General features: G+C 46.1%; 1 long non-coding RNA gene across 1 annotated transcript; it reads left to right on the top strand.

Moving 5' to 3' along the window:
• Window positions 1-6,999: 6,999 nt before the first annotated feature.
• On the top strand, window positions 7,000-20,367 carry LOC119964744. Its single transcript, XR_005460352.1, has 3 exons — window positions 7,000-7,146; window positions 18,268-18,462; window positions 20,338-20,367. It is a non-coding gene; the product is annotated as an uncharacterized LOC119964744 (long non-coding RNA).
• The last annotated feature ends 6,306 nt before the right edge of the window (window positions 20,368-26,673 follow it).

The raw sequence follows: 26,673 nt of genomic DNA, 5'->3' as shown, positions 1-26,673 counted from the left end.
AATTACAGTGACAGGGGGAGGGAGAGGAGCAGGGAGCATCTACAGAGTGTAGGGAATGCTGGCACATTCACCTGCATGGGATTGAGGATGATGAGGAAGGTTGAAGGGTCATTGTGGGAAAGTTAAATATAACACCTGGGGGTGGGGGTGCAGTGGGGGGTGGGGTGGGGTGGGGGGTGCGGTGAATTGTCATGGGGGAGGGGTAAAGGTATTGAACTCACCCAACATCGAATGTTCCACGCACCATGGCTTCTTGCAACTGTGCAGAGCCCCATGGTGGAGATCTTGAGATGCTGTATGGGAGCTGGGTCATTGGGATGGGCGGAGATGCAGGTCAGCTCAACTGGACAACTGAAAGGGAACCCAGTGTGAAGTACTGATAATTCAGTCAGAATATGAATGGCGATGCCGAGGTCCCAGGTTCAATCCCGGCTCTAGGTCACTGTCCGTGTGGAGTTTGCACATTCTCCCCATGTTTGCGTGGGTTTCGCCCCAACAACCCAAAAATGTGCAGGCTAGGTGGATTGCCCCTTAGTTGGAAAAAAATAATTGGGTACTCTAAATTTTAAAAAAAGAATATGAATGGCAAAGGCTTAGGGTTTATTGTTCATTTACTCTGAAATGGCAGACGAGGTCATTCATTTGTTTGCCGCATTGCATGGCAGTCCTCCAGTTGGAGCTGTGGGAACTGACCTCTCAGGAGACTTCCTCCCGTGTAGAGTTGTCTAACAACATGGCTTCCTCCTTCCATCCTCTGGGTAAAGGACACCCCTCATGTCCTCCACTGCATTGAACAGAACCTCCAGGGGTGCGTCATTGAATCTGGAGGCCAGAGCACCCTGTGGTCAGCGGGCCATTTCCTCCTTCAATGATGGGTAAATTGCTGTCCAGGCACCTTTTAAAAATGACACTTGGATATAACAGCTGGGCACACATCATCCAGCCTTCCATGTTGGGAATGGTGGGTTCGGGAAATGTTGGGCAAACCTCAACTGCATAATTAATTTGGCCATCATTGCGTGATACAGTACAAATTCCTATTGGCTTCTGTGGCAGGAAACACTCCCCATTCCCACCCCCGCCACAAATCATAGGTACATAATGGAAAATTCTGCCCTTTGTTTTTATTACTTCTTTCCTCAGTCTCTCGGTGCTCAGTTAGTTACGTCAAAAGTGAAGCAGGCTCTCGAGGCCCAAGAGTGGATCACAATGGTAGGTCAACACCAGCAGAGTTAAGCACCCACCCAGCCAATGACTCACAGAAGGAGCTTATCCCAGGTACCAAAACACAACATTCCCCCATACCCCTGAAGGTTAACCTTATCCCATTTTGCCAGCATCTGCCATCAGAGATAAAATGGGAAACACAGTAGAAGATGTTTAGTTGATAAAGTCAATCTTCAGACCAGAGAGCTATAGGGTGCTCGGTAGAATGATGAGCTGATGTTTTTCAAATTTCTTTCTTCTTGGTCCTCATAGACTGCTCATTTTGCAGTTTTGATGAAAAGTCATAAGATCTCCTCAAATATTGATGCAGTCCATGTCCAAATGCAACAAGACCTTGATGACATTCAAGCTTGGGTTGATAACTGGCAAGTAACATATGCGCCATGCAAGTGCCAGGCAATGACAAAGTCTAACACAAAAGAATCCAACCATCTGCCTTTGGCATTCAATGGCATTACCATTGCTGAATCCGCCACTATCAGCATCCGAGGGGTTACCATTGACCAAAAGCTGAACTGGACCAGCCAAGTAAATACTGCGGTGATAAGAGCAAGTTAGAGACTGGCAATTTTACAACAAATAATTCATCTCCTGACCCTAAAACCTGCAAGGCTCAAGTTAGGATTGTGAAGGAATACTAGCCACTTGCCTGGATGTGCAGCTCCAAGAATATTCACAAAGCTCAAAATCATCCAGGGAAAAACAGTCGCCTTTATTGATACCCCAACCACAAATATTCAATCCCTCCACCACCCACGCACAGTGGCAGCCGTGTGTATCATCTATGACAGTGCTTTTCAAGCTTTTTTTCCGGGGACCCATTTTTACCAACCGGCCATCCTTCGGGACCAAACCCAGCCGACCTTTGCGACCCACGCCGGCCGACCTTCGCGACCCATGCCGGCCGGCCTTCACGGCCTACGTGGGCTGTTCTTTGTGACTCACCCAGCCAAGGTTCGCGGCTACGCTGGCTGACCTGCGCGACCCACCATTTTCTCTTACCTTGTTTGCCGCTGACAAAAATGGAGGAAATGGTTTTGGGTCCCTTTGGCCCTTGTACACGCTCCTCCAATGGAACCTGTTGGATGAAGGTGAAGCCGTCCAGTGTCGGAAAGTATGGAGTCTCCATCTGTCCAAAGTTTTGCATTTTTTTCCTGTAAAATTTTATCAAATAAATCGCCCCCGAACTTGTAAAACAAAATGAATAAAATAAATGAAAAGAATAAAAATAAATGAATAAAATAAATGAACAAAATGAATAAAACACCCTGGAACTTGTAAAACAAAAAGCTATGACTAATTTTTTTAAAACGGCAGGGCAGCACGGTGGCGCAGTGGGTTAGCACTGCTGCCTCATAGCACCAAGGTCCCAGGTTCGATCCCGGCTCTGGGTCACTGTCCGTGTGGAGTTTGCACATTCTCCCTGTGTCTGCGTGGGTTTCGCCCCCACAACCCAAAGATGTGCAGGCTAGGTGGATTGGCCACGCTAAATTGCCCTTTAATTGGAAAAAATGAATTGGGTACTCTACAAAAATTAAATTAAAAAAACAAAGCGGGCGCATTGCGCATCCGTGCCTGATCATCGGTGCACATGCGCATGCGCGCCGACGATCTGGCATGCATTCGCAGTGTGGCCGCATTTTTTTTACATGTTCGCGACCATTTTGAAGGCCACTTGCAGCCGCCGTTAATAACAGCTGGCTGCTGCGGCTGTTGCGCACAGATTTGCGCGATCGGGAGCGCCGCGACGGACGGCTCCGCGACCCTCCCGACACCCGCCCGCGACCCACCCGTGGGTTCCGCCCCCGAGTTTGACAATGCCTGATCTACAATACGCACTGCAGCAACTCACCAAGGCTCCTTCATCAGCACCTTCCAAACCTATGACCTCTGCCACCTAGAGGGATAAGGGCAACAGATGCATGGGAACACAAGTTCCCCTCCAAACCACACACCGTCTTGATTTGGCAACATATCGGCTCTCCTTCACTGTCGTTGGGTCAAAATCTTGACACTCCCTCCTATTGAGCTGTGGATTTATCTGCAACAGGTGAGTTGCGGCGTTTCAAGCAGCTGCTTCATCACCACATTCTCAAGGGCAATTAGGGATGTCAATAAATGCTGACCTAGCCAGGAATACTCACATCTTATGGACTTAAAAAGAAATCTGAAATGTTAACATTTTTCATTTCAGCACAGATGAAACTGTAGTTAGCTTCAGTCACTGTACCTCGGTACATGTGACAATAAACAAATCCAATCCAATCCAATCGATGTGTATGGTGTGGACTGGGGGTAATTCTACTAAACAAAACACAAACACTTGTGGAACCATGTGGTCAATGATAATATATGAAGAAGAATGATTCTGTTCTAATTTAGAAAAAAAAAGATTGCTAACAGAGGTTTGTTATTTGAGGTCTCACTTAGCCAATGACAGAACTGCAATTTGTATGTTCATGCTTTAGGATATTGGATTTAACAGGAAATATTGGTGAAGGTTCATCATCTGCTAATAGTTCCAATTTCACAAGCAGTTTCCTTGTGACAGTAATTGTCACGATGTTGCTTTGGATATTTTGATTTTGATGTTGCCAGGTGAACAGTTAAGGAAATTTTCAACCAAGTTGACATTGGTGAAAAACTGTATCTGACTTTTATCACAAACACTGGGCCAATTTCAGGGGCATAAATTGGGCTCATTGCGAGAGTGATATTACATTTGTTACATCCTGAGATCAATGAAATTGAGCTTCTTTTGTGATAAAACACAGAAGATCTGTGGGCAGAGGATCTAGGAACTGAATGTTTTAACAGAATGTAACTCATGAGATTTTCCCATGAGTGGAAAAAGACATTAACCAACAATAGAAACGTGGGATAGTACAGGAGGAGGCCATTTGACCCATAATGGGGAAATTGAACTCCTTCTATGCTGTAATCGTTGTGACTCTTTATACCAATAAGGAACTTCCTTGGATTATATCCAATGTAGAAAGGGAGGATTAGCTGGGAATGAACATTTTAGAACATAGAACATAGAACAGTACAGCACAGAACAGGCCCTTAATGTTGTGCCGAGCCATGATCACCCTACTCAAACCCACGTATCCACCCTATACCCGTAACCCAACAACCCCCCCCTTAACCTTACTTTTATTAGGACACTACGGGCAATTTAGCATGGCCAATCCACCTAACCCGCACATCTTTGGACTGTGGGAGGAAACCGGAGCACCTGGAGGAAACCCACGCACACAGGGGGAGGACGTGCAGACTCCACACAGACAGTGACCCAGCCGGGAATCGAACCTGGGACCCTGGAGCTGTGAAGCATTTATGCTAACCACCATGCTACCCTGCTGCCCCTTTTATTTATTTTATTTTATAAATTAAGAGTACCCAATTATTATTGTCCAATTAAGGTGCAATTTAGAGTGGCCAATCCACCTATCCTGCACATCTTTGGGTTGTGGGGGTGAAACCCATGCAGGCACGGGGAGAATGTGCAAACTCCTCACAGACAGGGACCCAGGACCGGGATTTGAACCCAGGTCCTCAAAGTCGTAGGTAGCAGTACTACCACTGTGGCACTGTGCTGCCCCAAGGAAATGGACATTTCTAAACTTTTCAGCTCATAACTGTCTCAAGAATTGGTTGGCATTGCAGAGACGATACAGATCTTTTTTTTTTCCAAAAAATTTAGAGTACCCAATTATTTTTTTTCCAATTAAGGGACAATTTTGCGTGGCCAATCCACCTAACCTGCACATCTTTGAGTTGTGGGGGTGAAACCCACGCAGACATGGGGAAACCATGCAAACTCCACACGGACAGTGACCCAAGGCCAGGATTCAAACCCGGGTCCTCAGCGCCGCAGTTCCAGTGCTAACCACTGCGTCACATGCCGCCCTGACGATACAGATCTGCCGCTACATCATCCCAACATTGCGCATTTGACCAGAGGCATCAACTCAAAGCTACTTTACTGTTTTTTGACACAGTTTTAAGTTTCAGTATCTCAAATCCAGTGTTCACTATCTCAATCGCAGGTCAAATTCATGATCTTAGAAATCACCAATTGAAGATCCTTACATGTTTGTCCTGATTTCGGTGCAGATGATGAGAGGATAATCACTGCTGAGAAACAGAAACAACCTCTGAGATGAATGATGTTACATCTACAAGTCAATCAGACTGAGGAGAAGCTGTGACTTGATGGGATTCAAAGTCACTCTTTGATATGGGGATTGAACGTACCTAATCCTGCTGGCTACATTTATTTAACAAGTGCTGACTTACCGTGTCGACAATGTTTGCCCTTGTTTACCGGGAAAACATCTTCAGCCATATGGGGGTCATGTCTGAACTGGGCTTGCAAGGATTTGACTGTGCCCAGACATATTATTTACACATAATTCACATCAAACAATAATCCAGTCCTGAACTCTGCTATCCTCAACTCTTGGGGCAGGATTTAATGCTCCCCCCAAGGTGGGTTTTGAGGCGGGGCGGAGGGTGGCATAAAATTAAATAGACGGGATTTCCCCCGGGAATTTGCCCACTCAAATCGAGATGCAATTTAAACATTGGGTGGGCAGGGCCTTGGATGGGAAATCCACCCATACACCTATTATTATTATTAAGGCCAATAAGTGACCACTTAAGGCTCATACTTTTAGACTAGTGGGAGCAGGTGCTGCAAGGATGGTAATGTGGTATTTGCATTTTCCGCATCTCGGCCAGGAAAGAGGGTGCAGTGCGCCTCACTCTAGAGGCGCCCACAGAGTTGGGGTGCCCTCCCACATCCCCCAATCACCCCCCTCCCCACAAACCTACCCCCCTCAAATAAGCATTAAATGACAGTGGGACTTAGAGAATCAGCGACTGCTCATTAGGCTCCGATTCTCGGGGTGACTAGAGTCGATCTCCCTACATCCTTAAAATTCTACCCCAGATTCCCTGTGCAAATTGGCTGACACATTTTCCACATTACAACAGTGACTACAGCCCAAAAGATTTCATTGACTGTGAAGTGCTTTGGGACATCCTGAGTTCTTTCTTTACATTAAATTCAAAATCTATGGTGAACATGGTAGATTATGGTAGTTTTTTTTTTTTTTAGTTTTTTTTTTAAATTTAGATTACCCAATTATTTTCTCCAATTAAGGGGCAATTTAGCGTGTCCAATCCACCTACTCTGCACATTTTTGGGTTGTGGGGGCGAAACCCACGCAGACACGGGGAGAATGTGCAAACTCCACACGGACAGTGACCCAGAGCCGGGATCGAACCTGGGACCTCAGCGCCGTGAGGCGGTTGTGCTAACCACTAGGCCACCGTGCTGCCCTGCAGATTATGGTAGTGAGTGAGTTTTACTGATTGGGGTTGTGGCGATTAATTCAAGGTAATGGATCTGGCTGCTGTCTTTACCTGGCAGATCAGGAGCTGTTGGTTGCTGATTATACCAATGACACTTTCCTCTTATCCTGTTTTGTTATGGTTAAGGTTCAGTGTTCCTCAGGTGCGTGATAGATGATTTATAAAATAAGTTGTTAAATATTAATAATGTTCCAGTGCTTCTTTTTTACTATTTCAGTAAATCACTGACTTAATAAATTGCCATGTCTGTGAATAAAACTGTCACTTGAAATAATCAATCAATATTTGTTTCTTGAAATGTAAGGTATTAATCCCCATTTCTCACCAGTTATCTGTAATTGTGTGTACTTTATAACTGTTGCTTCATTTTCTCCTGTTTGTTAGTTGGACTGAAAGATTACACCTGCATGTCAGGACAAGATCAGACAATGCTCGTGTTCACCTTGCTAAACAGACTGCTAACACTCACCACCTTAGCTCACGTATAACAAATGGCCAAACAAAAGAATGAAACTGAGGACCTGCAGTGAGAAATGTGTAAGTAATTGTTCATGGTTTACCCAACAGTTCTCTTATTTAATTGGGTTACAAGATGAGAGGTAGGGTGGCAGGTGGCACAGTGGTTAGCACTGGGACTACGGCGCTGAGGATCCGGGTTTAGAACCCGGCCCTGGGTCACTGTCCGCGTGGAGTTTACACATTCTCCCCCTGACTGGGCAGGTTTCACCCCCACAACCCAAAGATGTGCAGGCTAGGTGGATTGGCCACACTAAATTGCCACTTAATTGGAAAAAAATAATTGGATCCTCTAAATTTATAAAAAGAGAGGCAAGAGGAGGTTCATGTGGAACATGAATAACAGCAGTGGTCTGTTTAGGTTAATGGCCTGTTTCTGTGCTATAATTTTCAAACATCCATATATGGGATGTGACAGCCTATTGCCCATCCCTAATTGCCCCTGAGTAGGTGGTGAGCTGCTTCTTTGAACTTCTGCAGTCCATGTGGTGTAGGTACACACACAATGCTGTTTTAAAAAAAATTTAGAATACCCAATTATTTTTTTCAATTAAGGGGTAATTTAGCGTGCCCAATCCACCTAACCTGCACATATTTGGATTGTGGGGGCAAAACCCCCGCAGATACGGGGAGAATGTGCAAACTCCACACGGTCAGTGACTCAGGGCCAGGATCGAACCCAGGTCCTCAGCATCGTATGTGGCAGTACTAACCACTGTGCCACCTCTCACACAGAGTCCTGTTAGGGAGCGAGTTACAGGATTTTGACCCAGTGACAGTGAAGCAACGCCAATATATTTCCAGGTCATGATGGCGAGTGACTTGGAGGGGAACCTCCAGGTGGTGGTGTTCCCATGAATCTGCTGCTCTTGTTCTTCTCGGTGGTAGAGGTCACAGGTTTGGAAGGTGTTGTCAAAGGAGATTCGGTGAGTTCCTGCAGTGCATCTTGTAGATGGTACCTGCAGTGCATCTTGTAGATCAGTGTTCTTCAAAGGTTTTTTCTGGGGACCCATTTTTACCAACCGGCCAACCTTCGGGACCCTACCCAGCCGACCTTTGCGGCCCACGCCGGCCAACCTGCGCGACCCACCATTTTCTCTTACCTTGTTTGCTGTTGACAAAAATGAAGGAAATGGTTTTGGGTCCCTTTGGTCCTCGTACTCGCTCCTCCAATGGAACCTGTTGGATGAAGGTGAAGCCTTCCGGTGTCGGAAAGTATGGAGTCTCCATCTGTCCAAAGTTCTGCATTTTTTTCCTGTAAAACTTTATCAAATAAATCCCCCCCCGAACTTGTAAAAAAATAAAATAAAATGAGTAAAATAAATGAAAAAAATGAATAAACCCCCCCTGAACTTGTAAAAAAAATTAAATGAATAAAAGAAATGAATAAATGAATAAAAATCACTACAGAACTTGTAAAACAAAAAGCTGCAACCGTTTAAAAAAATAGCGGCCGCACTGCGCATGCGTGCCCGATTTGCGCATGGGCACCGATCATCGTGCGCGTGTGCCCAATGAGGGCAATTTTTTTTTCAACATGTTCGCGGAATGTGCGTGCACGCCGATCATTGTGCGCGCATGCGCAATGCAGGCAATTTTGTTTTTGACATGTTCCCGGCCGCCGGCTGCTGCGTGGGGATTTGCGCGATCGGGAGCGCCACAAACAACGGCTCCGTGACCCTCCCGACACCCGCCCACGACCCACCTGCGGATCACGCCCCGACTTTGAAGAACACTGGCCTAGGATGTCGACGTTCTTTTTAAAATTTAATTTAGAGTACACAATTCATTTTTTCCAATTAAGGGACAATTTAGTGTGGCCAATCCACCTACCCTGCACATCTTTGGGTTGTGGGGGCGAAACCCACACAAACACGGGGAGAATGTGCAAACGCCACACGGATAGTGACCCAGAGCCGGGATCGAACCTGGGACCTCGGCGCCGTGAGGTAGCAATGCTAACCAATGTGCCACCATGCTGCCCCAGTAGCTCTTCTAATAGCGTGTCATGGTGGTCGCGGGTATGTCCCCGTCTTCTTCCGTGGGAAGTTTTTAAGCTGCAGGTCTCTGAGTTTGTTGCGTTTATCTAGCTGGAATCTTTGCGTCAGTTCTTCCAGTGCCGTGACCCTATCGTCAGTATATAGGTCCCTGACTGTCAATGTCCCCCCATTCTGTCTCCACCTTTTGAAGGTGGCATCAGTGAGTACTGGTGTGAACTAGTGGTTATTGCAGATGGGAGCTTTGTCGGACATTTTGGTCAGGCCGAAATTCAGCCGTAGTTGGTTCCACGTCTGGAGGGTAGCTATCACCACTGGGCTGCCGGAGTGTTTCTTGGGCTGGGATGGGAGTGCCGCCGTGGCGAGGGCCCGGAGAGAAGTCCCCTTGCTGGAGGCCTCCTCCGCGCGCACCCACTCGGCTTCTGGCTCCTTTGTCCATCCCATCACTCTTTCCGCTGTTGTTGCCCAGTGGTAGAATTGTAAATTTGGGAGGGCTAGCCCTCCCCTGGATCTTGTTTTCTGTCATGCCGAGCTTCTTGAGTCTTGTAGGAGCTGCACTCATCCAGGCAAGTGGAGAGCATTCCATTACACTCCAGACTTGTGCCTTGCAGATAGATGGTGGACAGGGTTTAGAGGGTCAGGAGGTGATTTACTTGCCGTAGCATTCCCAGCCTCTGATCTCCCCTCGTAATGTATTTATATGGCTGGTCCACTTAAGGTTCTGGTCAATGAGGATGTTGACAGTGGAAGAATTCAGCAATGCTAATAGCATTCAATGTCAAGGGAGATAGTTGATTCTCTCTTGTTGGAGATGGTCATTGCTGTTACTTGTGTGGCACCAATGTTATTTGCCAGTTATTAGCCCAACTCTGGATATTGTCCAGGTCTTGCTGAATTTGGACTTAGACTACTTCATTATCTGAAGAGTCGCGAATGGTGCTGAACATTGTGCAGTTGTTAGCAAACATCTCCACTTCTGACCATATGTTGAAAGGAGGTTTATGAAGCAGCTGAAGATCGTTGGGCCTAAGACATTACCCTAAGGAACTCCTGCACAGATGATTGACTTCAAATATCCACAACCATCTTTTTTTGTGCTATGTATGACTCCGAGTTTTATCTGATTTGATTTTGATTTCATTTATTATTGTCACATGTATGCAGTGAAAAGTATTGTTTCTTGCATGCTGTACAGACAACACATACTGTACATAGGGAAGGAAGGAGAGAATACAGAATGTAATGTTACAGCCGTAGCTGGGGTGTAGAGAAAAGATTAACTTAATAAGAGGTAGTTCCATTCAAACGTCTGATGGCAGCAGGGAAGAAATTGTTCCTGAGTTGGCTGGTGACGGAAGAAAGTGGAAGAGAGTATGTCCGGGGTGCGTGGGGTTCTTAATTATGCTGGCTGCCTTTCCGAGGCAGCAGGAATTGTAGACAGAGTCAATGTATGGGAGGCTGGTTTGCGTGATGGATTGGGCTACATTCACGACCTTTTGTAGTTTCCTGCGGTCTTGGGCAGAGCAGAATCCATACCAAGCTGTGATACAAGCAGAAAGAATGGTTTCTATGGTGCATCTGTAAAAGTTGGTGAGAGTTGTAGCTGACATGCCAAATTTCTTTAGTCTTCTGAGAAAGTAGAGTCGTTGGTGGACTTTCTTAACTATTGTGTCGGCATGGGAGGACCAGAACAGGTTGTTGGTGATCTGGATACCTAATAACTTGAAGCTCTCCGGGCACCACGGTGGCGCAGTGGGTTAGCCCTGCTGCCTCACGGCGCCGGGTCCTAGGTTTGATCCCGGCTCTGGGCCACTGTCCGTGTGGAGTTTGCACATTCTCCCCATGTCTGCGTGGGTTTCGCCCCCACAACCCAAAGATGTGCAGGGTAGGTGGATTGGCCACGCTAAATTGCCCCTTGATTGGAAAAAATGAATCGGGGACTCTAAAGTTATTTTTTTTTTAAACTTGAAGCTCTCAACCCTTTCTACTTTGTTTCCATTGATGTAGGCAGGGGCATCTTCTCCACTACGCTTCCTGAAGTTGATGACAATTTCCTTTGTGTTGTTGACATTGAGGGAGAGATTATTGTTGTCGCACCAGTTCACCAGATTCTCTGTCTCATTCCTGTACTCTGTCTCGTCATTGTTTGTAATCCAACACACTACGGTGGTGTCATCAGCAAATTTGAGAATCGAGTTGGAGGGGAATTTGGCCACACAGTCACAGGTCTATAAAGAGTATAGTAGAGGGTTGACGACAAAGCCTTGTGGGGCACTGGTGTTGAGGATGATCATGGAGGAGGTGTTGTTGCCTATCCTTACTGATTGTGGCCTGTGGGTTAGGGAGTTCAGGATCCAGTCACAGAGGGAGGAGCCCCGGCCCAGGCCACGGAGTTTGGAGATGAGTTTCGTAGGAATAATGGTGTTGAAGGCTGAGCTGTAGTCAATAAATAGGTGTCTGACATAGGTGTCTTTGTTATCAAGGCGTTCCAGGGTTGAGTGCAGGGCCAGAGAGATGGCCTGTTTCAGCGGTAGGCGAACTGTAGTGGATCAAGGCAATTTGGGAGGTTGGAGTTAATTTGTGCCATAACTAATCTTTTGAAGCACTTCATAACGATGGATGTCAGAGCCACTTCTCATTGACTTCAATTTTGCTAAGGATCCACTATACTTGGTCATACGCTGCCTTGATGTCAAGAGAAGTCACTATCACCTTATCTCTGGAATACAGCTATTTCTTTCAATGCTTGTTGAGAAGTTAGGTGTCAGGAGCTGAGTGGCCCTGGCAGAACCCAAACTCAGTGCCAGTGAACAGGTTATTGGTGAGGTCTATCACTTTGTTGATTTTTAAAAATAAAGTAAGAAGTCTTACAACACCAGGTTAAAGTCCAACAGGTTTGTTTCGAACACGAGCTTTCGGAGCACGGCTCCTTCTTCAGGTGAAGATTTAAAAATAAAGTTAGAGTACCCAATTCATTTTATCCAATTAAGGGGCAATTTAGTGTGGCCAATCCACCTAGCCTGCACATCTTTGGGTTGTGGGGGCAGAACACAGGAAGAATGTGCAAATTCCACACGGACAGTGACCCAGAGCCGGGATCGAACCTGGGACCTTGGCGCCGTGAGGCTGCAGGGCTAACCCACTGCGCCACCGTGCCGCCCACTTTGTTGATGTTTGAGTGGAGACTGATGGAGGGTTAATTGGCCGGTTGGATTTGTTCGGCTTTGAGTGGACATGACGTACCTGGGCAATTTTCCACATTGTTGGGAGGGTGCCAGTTTGTAGCGGTACTGGAACAGCTTGACTAGGAGTACGGTTCTGCAACAAAAATCTTCACTACTACAGTCGGGATGTTGTCAGGGCTCAGAGCCTTTGCCGCGTCCATTGTGATCAGCTGTTTCCTGATCTCACGTGGAGCGAGTCAAATTGGCTGAGGACTGCGATGCTGGGGTTGCTCAGGAGACCATTAAATTTTATGTAATTCTCTGTGAAAGATTAGAACAACATTATGTTCTGGTCATCTTTTGCATCATCTGTGAGGTGGGCCTTGGCTTTTACAGGAATGACATGAAAAATCATGAAAAACCTGGTAAGCATACTGACCTACTCTTGCAGGCGTTCCGCCTACAGGCTCATTGTGACCTAGTAACCTGCTTATTGCAGGCTGGAGTATGACTGGCCTTGCGCTGAATCATAGCAGCAAGCTGTTCGGGCTTAACCCTTCGGGAACTGTATCTGATTTGCAGCGCTAGAATTACTCGCTCATTTTGTACATCATACAAATAAGAAATAAAGCATTTATAAAGGTGACTGTTTTTTTGTGTAGCTTTCTGAATGCCAGCAGCTGTTTGGTCAAGAGGGCCACAATGTTTTTCCCAATTCTGATGTTTGTATGCAAGTGTGGGGAAGGGGTGTGGGGGAGGTGTGGGGGAGGGGGGGGGGGGGGGGGGGGGGAGGGGAAGGGGGAGGGGGTAGAGACTGGATAGTTATTGGGTATAAGAACACCCAGCTAATTGTAGCACCAACCTGGCTGAGATCCTAGTTCCTGTCCCAAATTCCAAGCTCTGAGCCCTGCTGTGTGTTTGTGAGCTAAAGTGTATACAGTATCTGTGTGAGAGAGAGAGTACGTATGAGAGCATGTGTATATCTGTGTAACTGTATGGGGGTGGGGAGTGAGTATGTGTGAAATCAAAATAGTTACATATATATACATGGATGTACTCTCTCACATTCTCTTTCTCCCCACATGTGTACACGCACTCTCTTACACACTCAAACATACACTCTCTCCCTCTCTCACACATATACTCTCTCTCCCCTTGATACACTGGAAAATTTCTGCAGATCTGAGAGCATCTGTAAGGAGAGAAAAGGGCTAACGTTTTGAGTCCAGATGGCCGTTTGTCAAAGCTCAAGTATATGCGTGTATATATCTGTATATCTGTGTGTGTATATCAAGAGTAGACAGAGAGTGTGCAAGAGAGAAGTGTGTGTGTGAGACAGAGTGTGTGAGAGAGAGTGTGTATATGTGTGGGGAGTGAGAGTACATGTGAGAGGGTGTGCATATCTGTGTATATGTATGTGCGAGTATGTATATCTGTGTGAATATGTACATTGTGTCCTTGTGGAGTTTGCACCTTCTCCCCGTGTCTGCGTAGGTTTCACCCCCACAAACCAAAAATATGCAGGATAGACCACGCTACATTGCCCTTTAATTGGGGAAAAAAATTGGGCACTCTAAATTTATAAAAAAAGAATATGTATATCTGTGTGAGTTTGTGTGTAAGGGATGTAAGTATATATGAGAGTGTGCATGCGTATATCTGTGTAACTGTATGAGGATGGGGAGCGAGTATGTGTGTATATTTGTGTATACATGTCTGTGTATCAAGGGGAGGGAGAGTATATGTGTGAGAGAGGGAGAGAGGGAGAGAGTGTGTGTGTGCGTGTGTAAGAGAGTGTGTGTACACATGCGGGGAAGAAAGAGAATGTGAGAGAGTGTGTACATCTGTGTATATGTATGTGCGAGTATATATGTCTGTGCATGTGAGTATATATATGTCACAATAGCACAGTAGCTAGCACTGTTGCTTCACAACTCCAGGGTCCCCGTTTTGATTCCAGCTCAAGTCACTGTCTGTGCAGAGTCTGAACGTTCTCCCTGTGTCTACATGGATTTCCTCTGGGTGCTCTGATTTCCTCTCACAAGTCCCAAAAGACGTGCCATTAGGTAATTTGGACATTCTGAATTCTCACTCTGTGTACCCGAACAGGCTCCAGAATGTGGTGACTAGGGGCTTTTCACAGTAACTTCATTGCAGTGTTCATGTAAGTCTAAGTGCGACAATAACAAAGATTATTATTGTCTGTGTGTTGGGGGGGGTGAGAAAGTATATGTTTATCTGTACACTGAGAGAGTGTGTATATCTCTGTTTCTTGGCAGCATGGTAGCACAAGTGGATAGCAATGTGGCTTCACAGCGCCAGGGTCCCAGGTTTGATTCCCTGCTGGGTCAATGTCTATGCGGAGTCTGCACATTCTCCCCGTGTGTGCGTGGGTTTCCTCCGGGTGCTCTGGTTTCCTCCCACAGTCCAAAGATGTGCAGGTTAGGTAGATTGGTCATGATAAATTGTCCTTAGTAACCAAAAAGGTTAGGAGCGGTTATTGGGTTACGGGGATAGGGTGGAAGTGAGGGCTTAAGTGGGTCGGTACAGACTTGATGGGCCGAATGGCCTCCTACTGCACTGTATGTTCTATGTTCTTTGTGCATGGGGGAAAGGGAGTGCGTGCGCGTGGGGGGGGGGGGGGGGAGTGTGTGTGTATGGGGGGGACAGAGAACGTATGTGTGTATCTGTACACTGAGAGAGCATGTATATGGGCAGCAGGGTAGCACAGTGGGGAGCAGGGTCTCAGGTTTGATTCCCGGCTTGGGTCGCTATCTGTGTGGAGTGTACATGTTCTCCCCATGTCTGCGTGGGTTTCCTCCGGGTGCTCCGGTTTCCCCCCACAAGCCCTGAATGACGCACTGTTAGGTGAATTGGACATTCTGAATTCTCCCTCTGTGTACCCGAACAGGCGCCGGAATGTGGTGACTAGGGGCTTTTCCCAGTAACTTCATTGCATTGTTAATGTCAGCCTACTTGTGACAATAAATATTATTATTATTATCTCTGTTTCTTTGCATGTGGGGAGGAGAGAGAGAGTATGGGGGTGAAACCCACGCAGACATGGGGAGAATGTGCAAACGCCATACGGAAAGTGACCCAGGGCCAGGATTCGAACCTGGATCTTCAGCGCTGTATTCCCAGTGCTAACCACTGTTCCACATGCCACCCTAGAGATTTGAATATTTAAAAAAATATAAATTTAGAGTACCCAATTCATTTTTTCCAGTTAAGGGGCAATTTAGCGTGGCCAATCCACTTAGCCTGTACATCTTTGGGTTGTGGGGGTGAAACCCACGCAAACACGGGGAGAATGTGCAAACTCCACACGGACAGTGACCCAGAGCCGGGATCGAACCTGGTCTGCCATGAGGCAGCAGGGCTAGCCCACTGTGCCACCGTGCTGCCTGAGATTTGCATATTTAAGTGATCAGTTGGAATCTTAAACATGTCTGCGCTGGAGTATCCCAGGGCTCGGGATTGAACTCCTGTGGAGCCGTTTAGATTGCTTTCCACAAATGTGCACCAGGGGTATCGGCACTTGGGGGGGGATGTCTCCCAGGCATCAGAGGCCCCCGGATGGTCGGGCTCTGGGCAGGGTGGTACCCTGGCACCCCTGATGCCAGTCTGGAACTTTGTCAATGCCACCTGGGTGCTTGGCAGTGCCACCCTAGCAGTACCCGGATGTCCAGTTGGCACTGCCAGGGTGTCAGCTCGCCAGTGCAGGAAATGGTATAAGTGCGGTCTCACTGGGCCGTTCCTCACCGAGGCTAAATAAAACAGGCAAAGTATTGTTAAATAGCGGTGCCGTTCTCGACACTGCAGATTCCGAGAAACACCCCGCAAAACATATACGAATTGGGACTCTGTTTCTGTCCCGTTAAATCACGCCCAATGTCTCTGCTGGGTTGATGACTTCCAGAGCATGTTGTGCTTCTCGTTGAATCTGGAGGATTTCACACTCTGTTATAGAACTTCCTTCAAAGGGAATTTAGCTCTCGACATCATCTGTCCATCTGCTTCCCTTGTTTGAACTTCACTTCCAAATGATATCCATGCAAACAAAGTAACATCCTCTCCAGATACTTTGGGTCAGAAAGAAAACATTCTCCCCGTGTTGGCGTGGGTTTCACCCCCCACAACCCAAAGATGTGCAGGTTAGGTGGACTGGCCACGCTAAATTGCCCCTTAATTAGAAAAAATAATTGGGTACTCTAAATTTTTTTTTAAAGGGTCAGAAAGAAGTGCTTTGAGAAAGATGCTTTGAAGTAGCTTGTGGTCAGACTGTGCAATCTATTTATCTCTCCTGAACAGGTAATTATTAAAAAGACACTGACCAAGCCTTCTTTCTCAATCCGGGTTTATCGTTGTTCAGTTTGTGTTAATGCTCTGGGTGCAAATGAAACTGGTTGTTCTTGCTCCAAGCTCTGTTTCACAGGCATCTCACTGCAGCGTGACCTTGACATTGGCAGCATAGTACCTCAACACAGGCGTTGTCACTGGTTGTTTTACTGGTTTTATTGTTTTTTTTCCCTCACTATTTGTTTGATGTGAGTGAAAAAGGCTACTTGTCCTGTGCCCCAATACCACTGAACATCCTGTGTAGTGAGCTTGCTTAGAGGTTCACGCTCTGATGACAAATTGGGCAAGAACTTGTCAAGTAGTTCACAAATCTAAGGAAAGAAATACTAGCATTGGAGGCAGTCCAGAGAAGATTTACTCAGCTGATCCTGGGTATGGAGGGATTTTCTTATGAGGAGGGGTCGAGTAGGTTGGGCCTGTACTCATTGGTGTTTAGAAGAATGAGAGGCAACCTTATTGAGACAAATAGGATTTTCAGGGGACTTGACAGGGTAGATGCTGAGAGGAGGATGTTTCCTGTTTTGGGAGAATCTGGGACTCAGAATAAGAGTAATTGGGCAGCATTGGCTCAGTGGTTAGCACTGCTGCCTACGGCACTGAGGACCATGGTTCAAATACCGGCCCTGGGTCACTGTTTGTGTGGAGTTCGAACATTGTCCCCATGTCTGCGTGGATTTCACCTCCACAAGCCTAAAATGTGCAGGTTAGGTGGATTGGCCTTGCTAAATTGCCCCTTAATTGGAAAAAAAAATTAATTGGGTACTCTAAATTTATAGAAAAAGTAGAATAAGGGTAATTGCTCCTTTAAACAGAGATGAGGAGGAAAGTGTAATGGACCTGTGGAATTCTTTACCGTAGAGAGCTGTACAGGCAGGGTTATTTTGTACATTCGAGGCTAGGGCAGCACGGTGGCACAAGTGGTTGGCACAGTTACCTCACAGCACCGGGGTCCCAGGTGTGATCCTGGCTCAGAGTCACTGTCTGTGTGGAGTTTGCACATTCTCCACGTGTTTGCGTGGGTTTCACCCCCACAACCCAAAAGATGTGCAGGGTAGGTGGATTGGCCACGCTAAATTGCCCTTTAATTAGAAAAAATTAATTGGATACACTAAATTTATATTTTTAAAAAAGTATGTTCGAGGCTGCGATAAGCAGGATTTTAATCAATAAGCGAATAAAGGGTTATGGAGAAGTGGAGTTGAGGATTATCATATCAGATCAGTCATGATCTCATTGAGTAGCAGAGCAGAACGGATGGTCCAAATGGCCTACTTCTGTTCCTATGTCTTATGGTCTAAATGTAACAAATTGTTGAACCACCTTCACATCTGCTGGTTGCTGCACCTCTGCTACAGCCGCACCTTATCAGGTTCCGGTACCGAGGTACAGTGAAAAGTATTGTTCTGTGTACAGTCCAGACATCATTCCATACATGAAAAAAACCATAGGACATACATAAATATACAATGTATATGACCTTTGTGCTTAATTTCAGTTATTTCAGTTGCAGTTTTCCCTTGTTCAGCTTTAGGTTCAACTGGCGAGATCTCTCCAGCAGTCTCATTTGATTCCAAACATGGTCTGTAATAGATTCTTCCATTTTGTCTCCACATCCATAGACATCGTTGATTAATCTCAGTCCTGGAAGATTACTGACTATCTCAAGCTGTCTGTGTTGCCATTCTTCCGGGACAGTAGAAATGCCAAACAACCGCAGAGATTCAATCCCAGCCTCGGGTCACTGTCCGTGTGGAGTTCGCACATTCTCTCCGTGTCTGCATGGGTTTCACCCCCACAACCCAAAGATGTGCACGGTAGGTGGATCGACCACACTAAATTGTCCCTTAATTCTTACTGGTGAGGGGCCTCACGGTAGCATGGTGGTTAGCATCAATGCTTCACAGCTCCAGGGTCCCAGGTTCGATTCCCGGCTGGGTCACTGTCTGTGTGGAGTCCGCACGTCCTCCCCGTGTGTGCGTGGGTTTCCTCCGGGTGCTCCGGTTTCCTCCCACAGTCCAAAGATGTGCGGGTTAGGTGGATTGGCCATGCTAAATTGCCCGTAGTGTAAGGTTAATGGGGGGATTGTTGGGTTACGGGTATACGGGTTACGTGGGTTTAAGTAGGGTGATCATTGCTCGGCACAACATCGAGGGCCGAAGGGCCTGTTCTGTGCTGTACTGTTCTATAATCTATTCTATAATTGGGGAAAAAAATGGGTGCTCTAAATTAAAAAACAAGAAATGGCAAACAGCATGAGCAACCATCGGTAGCTCCAAAATGGCATGCAGAATGTAATCAGAAAACTGCTGCTTTCATCCAACTTCACTTGGCAATGTCCATCCTTTTCATCCAGCGTATTAAAGACCTTCACTATGGCAAGTTGCAGCAAAATGTCTTCAATGTATGCGGATGACCTAGTGTTGCATGTGGCGGACCCGGTGGGGGGAATGCCGGTGGTGATGGGGATTCTCCGGGAATTTGGGGATTTCTCAGGGTATAAGCTTAACTTTGGGAAAAGCGAGCTGTTTGTGGTACACACGGGGGACCAGGAGGGGGGGATTGGGAGGCTGCCACTGAAAAGGGCGGAGAGGAGCTTCAGGTACTTGGGGGTTCAAGTGGCCAGGAGCTGGGGGGCATAAGCTAAACCTCACAAGGCTGGTGGAGCAAATGGAGGAGGAGTTTAAGAGGTGGGATATGCTGCCGCTGTCTCTGGCGGGTAGGGTGCAATCAGTCAAGATCTCAGAAGCGTACCAGGTGATGCAGGAGGTAGACGAGGCCTCGGTGGAGGAGCTGAAAAATAAATGGGAGGAGGAGCTGGGTGAGGAGATTGAGGAGGTGACTTGGGCGGATGCCCTAGGAAGGGTGAACTCCTCCTCTTCGTGTGCGAGGCTTAGCCTCATACAGTTTAAGGTACTGCATAGGGCTCATATGACCGGGACAAGGATGAGCCGGTTTTTTGGGAACGAGGACAGGTGTGTTAGGTGCTCAGGGAGCCCAGCAAACCATGCCCATATGTTCTGGGCATGCCCAGCGCTGGGGGAACTTTGGAAGGGTGTAGCAAGGACGGTATCGAGGGTTGTAGGATCCAGGGTCAATCCAGGCTGGGGACTCGCAATATTTGGGGTTGCAGTGGAGCCGGGAGTGCAGGAGGCGAAAGAGGCCAGTGTTCTGGCCTTTGCGTCCCTAGTAGCCCGGCGGAGGATTCTTCTTCAGTGGAAGGATGCGAGGCCCCCAAGCGTGGAGGCCTGGGTCAACGATATGGCGGGGTTTATTAAATTGAAGAGGGTGAAATTTGCCCTAAGGAGGTCAGTGCAGGGGTTTTTCAGGAGATGGCAACCATTCCTAGATCTCCTGGCAGAACGGTAAAAACAAAAGGTCAGCAGCAGCAGCAACCTGGGGGGGGGGGGGGGGGTTCTGTTTTTTTCTGTTCTTAGAATTTTCTGTTATTGTTTTCTTTTTTGTGAAAATGTGAAAATTTGAATAAAAATTATTTTTTTTTAAAAAATGTCTTCAATGGTTGGCATGGGGTAGTGAGATCTCTTCAAAGTTTTATTGAAATCCTTTGGATCCATGCACACTCTCCACTTTCCAGACTGATTCACTGTTACCATGCTGTTAATGCAGTCTACAGGAGTTGTCGCTTTCTTGATTCTTCCCATCTTTTACAACTCCTCGATCTTTCCTTTCAGGCTGGATTTGAGAATGGCTGGAACACTCAATGGAAGATACAGAGTTGGTCTCCCAATCTCCTTTAAGATGATATTCACCAAGAAGGTATCCAAAACCCATGAAAACATCTTTGTAATTTGTCCCAATCTGTTCAGCAGCCAATGGCTTTGTACCAGGGGCGGCACGGTGGCACACTGGTTAGCACTGCTGTCTCACAGCTCCAGAGACCCGGGTTCAATTCGGCCTTGGGTGGCTGTGTGGAGTTTGCACGTTCTCCCAAGGCTGCATGGCTCCTATTTCCTCCCCAGTCCAAAGATGTGTAGGTTAGGTGGATTGGACATGATAAAATTGCCCCTTAGTGCCCAGGGATTTGAATGTTAGGTGGGGTTCCAGGGATAGTGTGGAGGAGTGGGTCTAGGTGGATTGCCCTTTTAGGGAGTCAGTGCAGGCTCAATGGGCTGAATGGCCTCCTTCTGCACTGTAGGGGTTCTATGTGAAACATTACCAATCCCTTCCTGTACATGCAGGGTTAACCAGCCCAAGCTTCTCACTGGTTTCAGCTGAGATGAGTGGATTTTGCTCAGTGTTTACTATCTGGAACTGTAGATATTTGCAAAAATCGGTGGAAAGGCAAGTTGTGAGAGGGATACAGACAGTTTGTAAAGAGATGGTGATAGGTTAAGTAAGTGGTAAAAATGTTGGCAAATGGAGTATATTGTGGTAAAATGTGAAGCTTTTCATTTTGGAAGGGAGAACAAAATAACAGAATATTATTTAAATGGAGACAAACTGCAGAAAGCTGCAACGCAAAGTGACTTGGGGGCACTTGTACACAAAACTCAGAGGTAGTACACAGGTGCAGCAGGTAATCAGGAAGGCTAATGGAATGTTGACCCTGATTTCAAGGGGGTTGGAGTTTAAGAGTAGGAAAATCTGGCTGCCACTGTTTAAGGTAAAGTTGAGACCACATCTGGAGCACTGTGAGCAGTTTTGGTCCCCTTACTGAACGAATGATATTGGGCGCAATTTAACGGAAATGGAACAGGGTCCTGTGTTGAACACATTGGGTCGGGTGTTTCTCGGGCGCTTGCAGCATAGAGAAAAACGCCGCCATTAAACAGGACTCTGCTTCATTCCAGGGTTTTGGCAAGGAACGCCTTGCCAAAGCCGCACTCAGTCCCATTTCCTGCACTGAAGTGTGTTTTCAGGCATTTTACATAAGATTAGAAGTATTTGTTGTCCACCCATAATTTGCCAAGGTGGATAGAGTCAGTTATGAGAAGAGAGGAAATAGCAGCTGCAGTCACTCATTTGATTCCTTGAGCCTGCTCCACCATTCAATAAGATCATGGCTGATCTTCTGACTCAACTTTATTTTCCCAATCTATCCCCTATTCTCAATTCCCATAGTAACCAAAATTCTATCAACCTCTGTCTTGAACAGACTCAATGACTGAACATTCACAACCCTCTGGAATAGAGAATTCTAAAGATTCACAACCCTCTGAATGAAGGAATGTCTCTTCACTTCAGTCCTAAATGATGTGGTGTGACCCCATGTTGGGGCAGAACCTCCTTTCTGGATAAGGGATTTTAAATCCCTTTGGGAGTGCATTTATTGAGTGTTCCAATGGTTCAGTGGTGAAGTGATAAAGGGATTAAAATGTGTGGCATGAAAAAGCCCTCTCAGGATTTCAAATTCCCAGGAATTATCCCATCAGCCTGCTCCGTGGGACTGAGTGCAGCTTTGGCCGAGGCGTTCCTCGCCAAAACCCTGGAATGAAGCAGAGTCCTGTTTAATGGCGGCGTTTTTCTCTATGCTGCAAGCGCCCGAGAAACACCCGACCAAACATGTTCGACACAGGACCCTGTTTCATTTCCGTTAATTTGCGCCCAGTATCTTTCGTTCAGTAAGGGGACCAAAACTGCTCACAGTGCTCCAGATGCGGTCTCAACTTTACCTCATAGTTGAGAATTGCCAGATATTGAATAAGAACTGAATTTTTAGAAGGGTAAGTCCCATTTGTTATTATTGCAAACTTGGTTGAACTGAATGCTGCATTAAAAAATTATATAGACACAGTACCACAGAATGATTAATCAAGTCTGTATGTTGCCCAGCAACTTTCTGTATTAACAATACAAACTCATTTTGCAGCTGTCAGTTTTTACTGCAAGATATTCATTGAGCCTTAGCTTCGCTGAAATGGTCAGCTCAATGTTGTAAATTATGCAGCCACCTCCAAACCGCTCAGTGTAATTCAGTCATTTGTTTGGAGTTATGGAGACCTGGCACCTCACCATGCCCACACTTGTGGAATAGTGATTCTCAAGCCACGTAACCAATTGTCTCTCTGTAATGGAGAGAGATGTCTTTGATCCTTCATGGATTACGGCTATTTACCCAAAACAGTTGGATTAAATTTACTTCATTTTACCTCATTTTATTTTGAGCCTATTCACTCGGAATCTGAGCTTTCAGTCTCCGGTGCCACCTAAGTAGTTTTGGGTGTGAAGAAAGGTGACAGCTCCGGATGCATGGGACCTACATCACTGTTAATTCCTTGGATAATGAAACATTTTTAAAAAAAACATTTACTCTGGGTTTGTGCCAGTCGGGAATTTCTGCAGCTAGAGTAGTGACTGTGCTGGCAGATCCTTCCAGTTTTCTATGTCAATGGTAACACAGGTCAGTCATTAGAACATGTGACACCTTGAATTTGAGGGAAAACCATCCTCATAATTGTTTTCTGGAAATTGTAGTGGATTTGTTCTTGTATGAACTCCGCCTCCGATCTGAAAAAAAAAATTGCTTATTGTCACGAGTAGGCTTCAATGAAGTTACTGTGAAAAGCCCCTAGTCGCCACATTCCGGCGCCTGTTCGGGGAGGCTGTTACGGGAATCGAACCGTGCTGCTGGCCTGCCTGGGTCTGCTTTGAAAGCCAGCGATTTAGCCCAGTGTGCTAAACAGCCCCAAATCTGCAATTCTACCAAGAATTTTGGATGAAGATATTAATGGGCAGGTGAGACCTTTTTACATAATTTGTTTTGTAATAAGTTCCAGTGTAGGTAAACATGTTACACACTTTACAAATCATTGTTCTGCTGTTATAATAACTGAACAAACTCAACCTCTGTGTAAGAATCACAGAGGACTGACTCAGCTGTATTTTGGATTCAATAAGGGCTAATCTTTGGTTTACATATGAAAATTCCTAGATTATGTTCCTGGGAACAAAGCCTCTTTTATCTCCTCCATGTCCTCTTCATTCCTTTTCCCTTACTCATCTTCTGAAGGCATTGATTTGGGAATCTGTAGTTAATGGCTTCCCCCGGCACCTCGATCCAGTTTGCTTTTCTTTCCATCTGAATCCACAGCAAATGTCAAGAGGCACTGAAGGGAAGGGGCATCAAAACCAAACCCAATCTGACACAGCACAGCACCCCAATGTGCCGGCTGTCTAATTTTATTACCTTCTCCTACAATTTTCTGCCAATTCTTATACCCCTTGTGTGCGATTGGAAAATTAAACTCAGAGCCAGGTGTCATCCTGACCTGTCAGTCGGAATGTGATGCTATTAAATCATTGATGCAGTGGGCAGCTGACAAATCTACTTCAAAGCATAACCAATAAGAAATATCCTGGACCATACCAAAACCAACATATGCAAATACCAAACAACAGGCTTCACATTATGGGGAATATATGATTGAGAGCAATGCCCACTAATTTACAGTCACTTACAAGTACAGAACATGAATCCTGTTGAAAGAGATAGGTGTTGTCAAAGATTTTCATCTTGCACTATTCAGGACAAATACAAGAATAACAAATGTTTTTTTTTATCCACGTACGCATACATACTCATACCAAACATAGTCATACACACCCACACACATGTACCACACATGCCCCACCCACACATCCCCCACCCACACACACATACCCCCACATACCCACACACATGCACCCACACATGCCCACACACAACTTCATGCACCCACACATCCCCCAACCCACACATCCACCTACACACACCCTCATACACCCACACATACCCACACACACATATCCACAAACACCCACATACATACTCATGCACACCCACACACATGCATGCACCCACACATACCCACACACACCCACCGACAACCTCATACAGCCAGATATCCCCCACCCACACATCCACCCACACACGCCCACACATACCCACACACACGTACACACACACACCCACATATACTCATACACACCACACACACCCACATACACCTACACATACCCACACACACTCACACATCTCATACACCCACACATCCACCCACACACATCTACACACACCCACATACACCCACAGACATACCCACACCCACCCATACATATTCATACACACCCCCACCCACACACAACCTCATACAACCACACATCTACACACGCCCCCACACCCCCCCCACCTCCACCCACACAGACCTGTACACACCCACACATACTCACACACACTCACACCAATGTTCACACACTCGCATCAACGTTCATACACACATACACCCACACCAATGTTCACACTCTCATACACACACTCACACTAATGTTCAAACACTCACATCAATGCTCACACACCAATGTTCCCACATTCACACGAACAGTCATACTCACACACACTCACACTACTGTTCACACACACCAATGTTCACACATACACTCACACACTAATGTTTACACACACTCACACACACTCATACCATTGTTTTACACAGGCATTCACACACACACAAACCAATGTTGGCACACTTGCTTCGCTGTTCATACTCACACACACTCCCACCCTCACAGACACACTCATACCAACATTCACACTCACACAAATGTCCAAACACAACAATGTTCACACACACTCCAGCCAAAGTTCAGACTCACATCAATCTTCATGCACACCGATGTTCACACACACAAACCAATGTTCACACGCATACCAATGTTCACACACATTCACACACACCAATGTTCACATAAACACCAATGTTCACAAAACAAAGTTCACACACCAATGTTTACACCCGCACCAATGTTTACACTTGCACCAATATTCACACACACACTAATGCTCCCATACGCACACCAATGTTCACATTCACACACTCAAACCAATGTTCACACTCACACCAATGTTCACATACACACACTCAAACCAATGTTCACACACACCAATGATTCCCTTAATTGGAAAAAAATAGAGTACTCTAAATTTATTAAAAAACAATGTTGACACACTCACCCATGTTCGTACTCACACCAATGCTTACACTCACACCAATGTTTACACTTACACCAATGTTTACACACACACAAATGTTCACACACACCTATGTTCACACACACCTATGTTTGCATTTAAACTGCTGTTTACACTCAAACTAATGTTTATGCTTACATTAATGTTCATACACACACACACCAATGTTTCCAGGCAGACACCAATGTTCACACACTTACCAATGTTCCGACACATGCCAATGTTCACACACACCACTGTTCACGCTCACACCAATGTTCACACACACCAATGTTCACTCTCATACCAATGTTCACTCTCATACCAATGTTCAAACACTCACCAATGTTTACATACACATCAATGAGCACACGCACAAATGTCCACTCTCACACCGATGTTCACACAGTCACCAATGTTCACACACGAATGTTCACAGTCACCAATGTTCCCACTCAAACCAATGTTCACATATGCACTCTTGTTCAAACACACACATCAATGTTCACACACACCAATGTTCACAGACATACCAATGTTCGCATTCACACCAATGTTCACACATTCACTAATGTTCACATGCTCACCAGTGTTCATACGCACCAATGTTCACACTCACACCAATGTTAACACACACCAATGTTTACACACATGAATGTTCACACACTCGCACCCACTCCAATGTTCACACACCCCTCACACATGTACACAAGTACACTCATATACACTCAGACATTTAAATTTTTTTTAGAGTACCCAATTATATTTTTTCCAATTAAGGGGCAATTTAACATGGCCAATCCACCTAACTTGCACATCTTTGGGTTATGGGATGAAGCCCACGCAGACATGAGGAGAATGTGCAAACTCGGGGCAGCATGTAGCGCAGTGGTTAGCACTGGGACTGCGGCGCTGAGGACCCAGGTTCGGATCCCGGCCCTGGGTCACTGTCCGTGTGGAGTTGCACATTCTCCCCGTGTCTGCGTGGGTTTCACCCCCACAACCCAAAGATGTGCAGGTTAGGTGGATTGGTCACGCTAAATTGATCCTTAATTGGAAAAAAAACAATTAGGTACTCTAA

Source organism: Scyliorhinus canicula, chromosome 1 (genome assembly GCF_902713615.1).
Source record: "Scyliorhinus canicula chromosome 1, sScyCan1.1, whole genome shotgun sequence".
NCBI classification, from domain to species: domain Eukaryota; kingdom Metazoa; phylum Chordata; class Chondrichthyes; order Carcharhiniformes; family Scyliorhinidae; genus Scyliorhinus; species Scyliorhinus canicula.
Note: the sequence above shows the minus strand (reverse complement) of the source record. Positions and strands in the feature narration are given on the sequence as shown.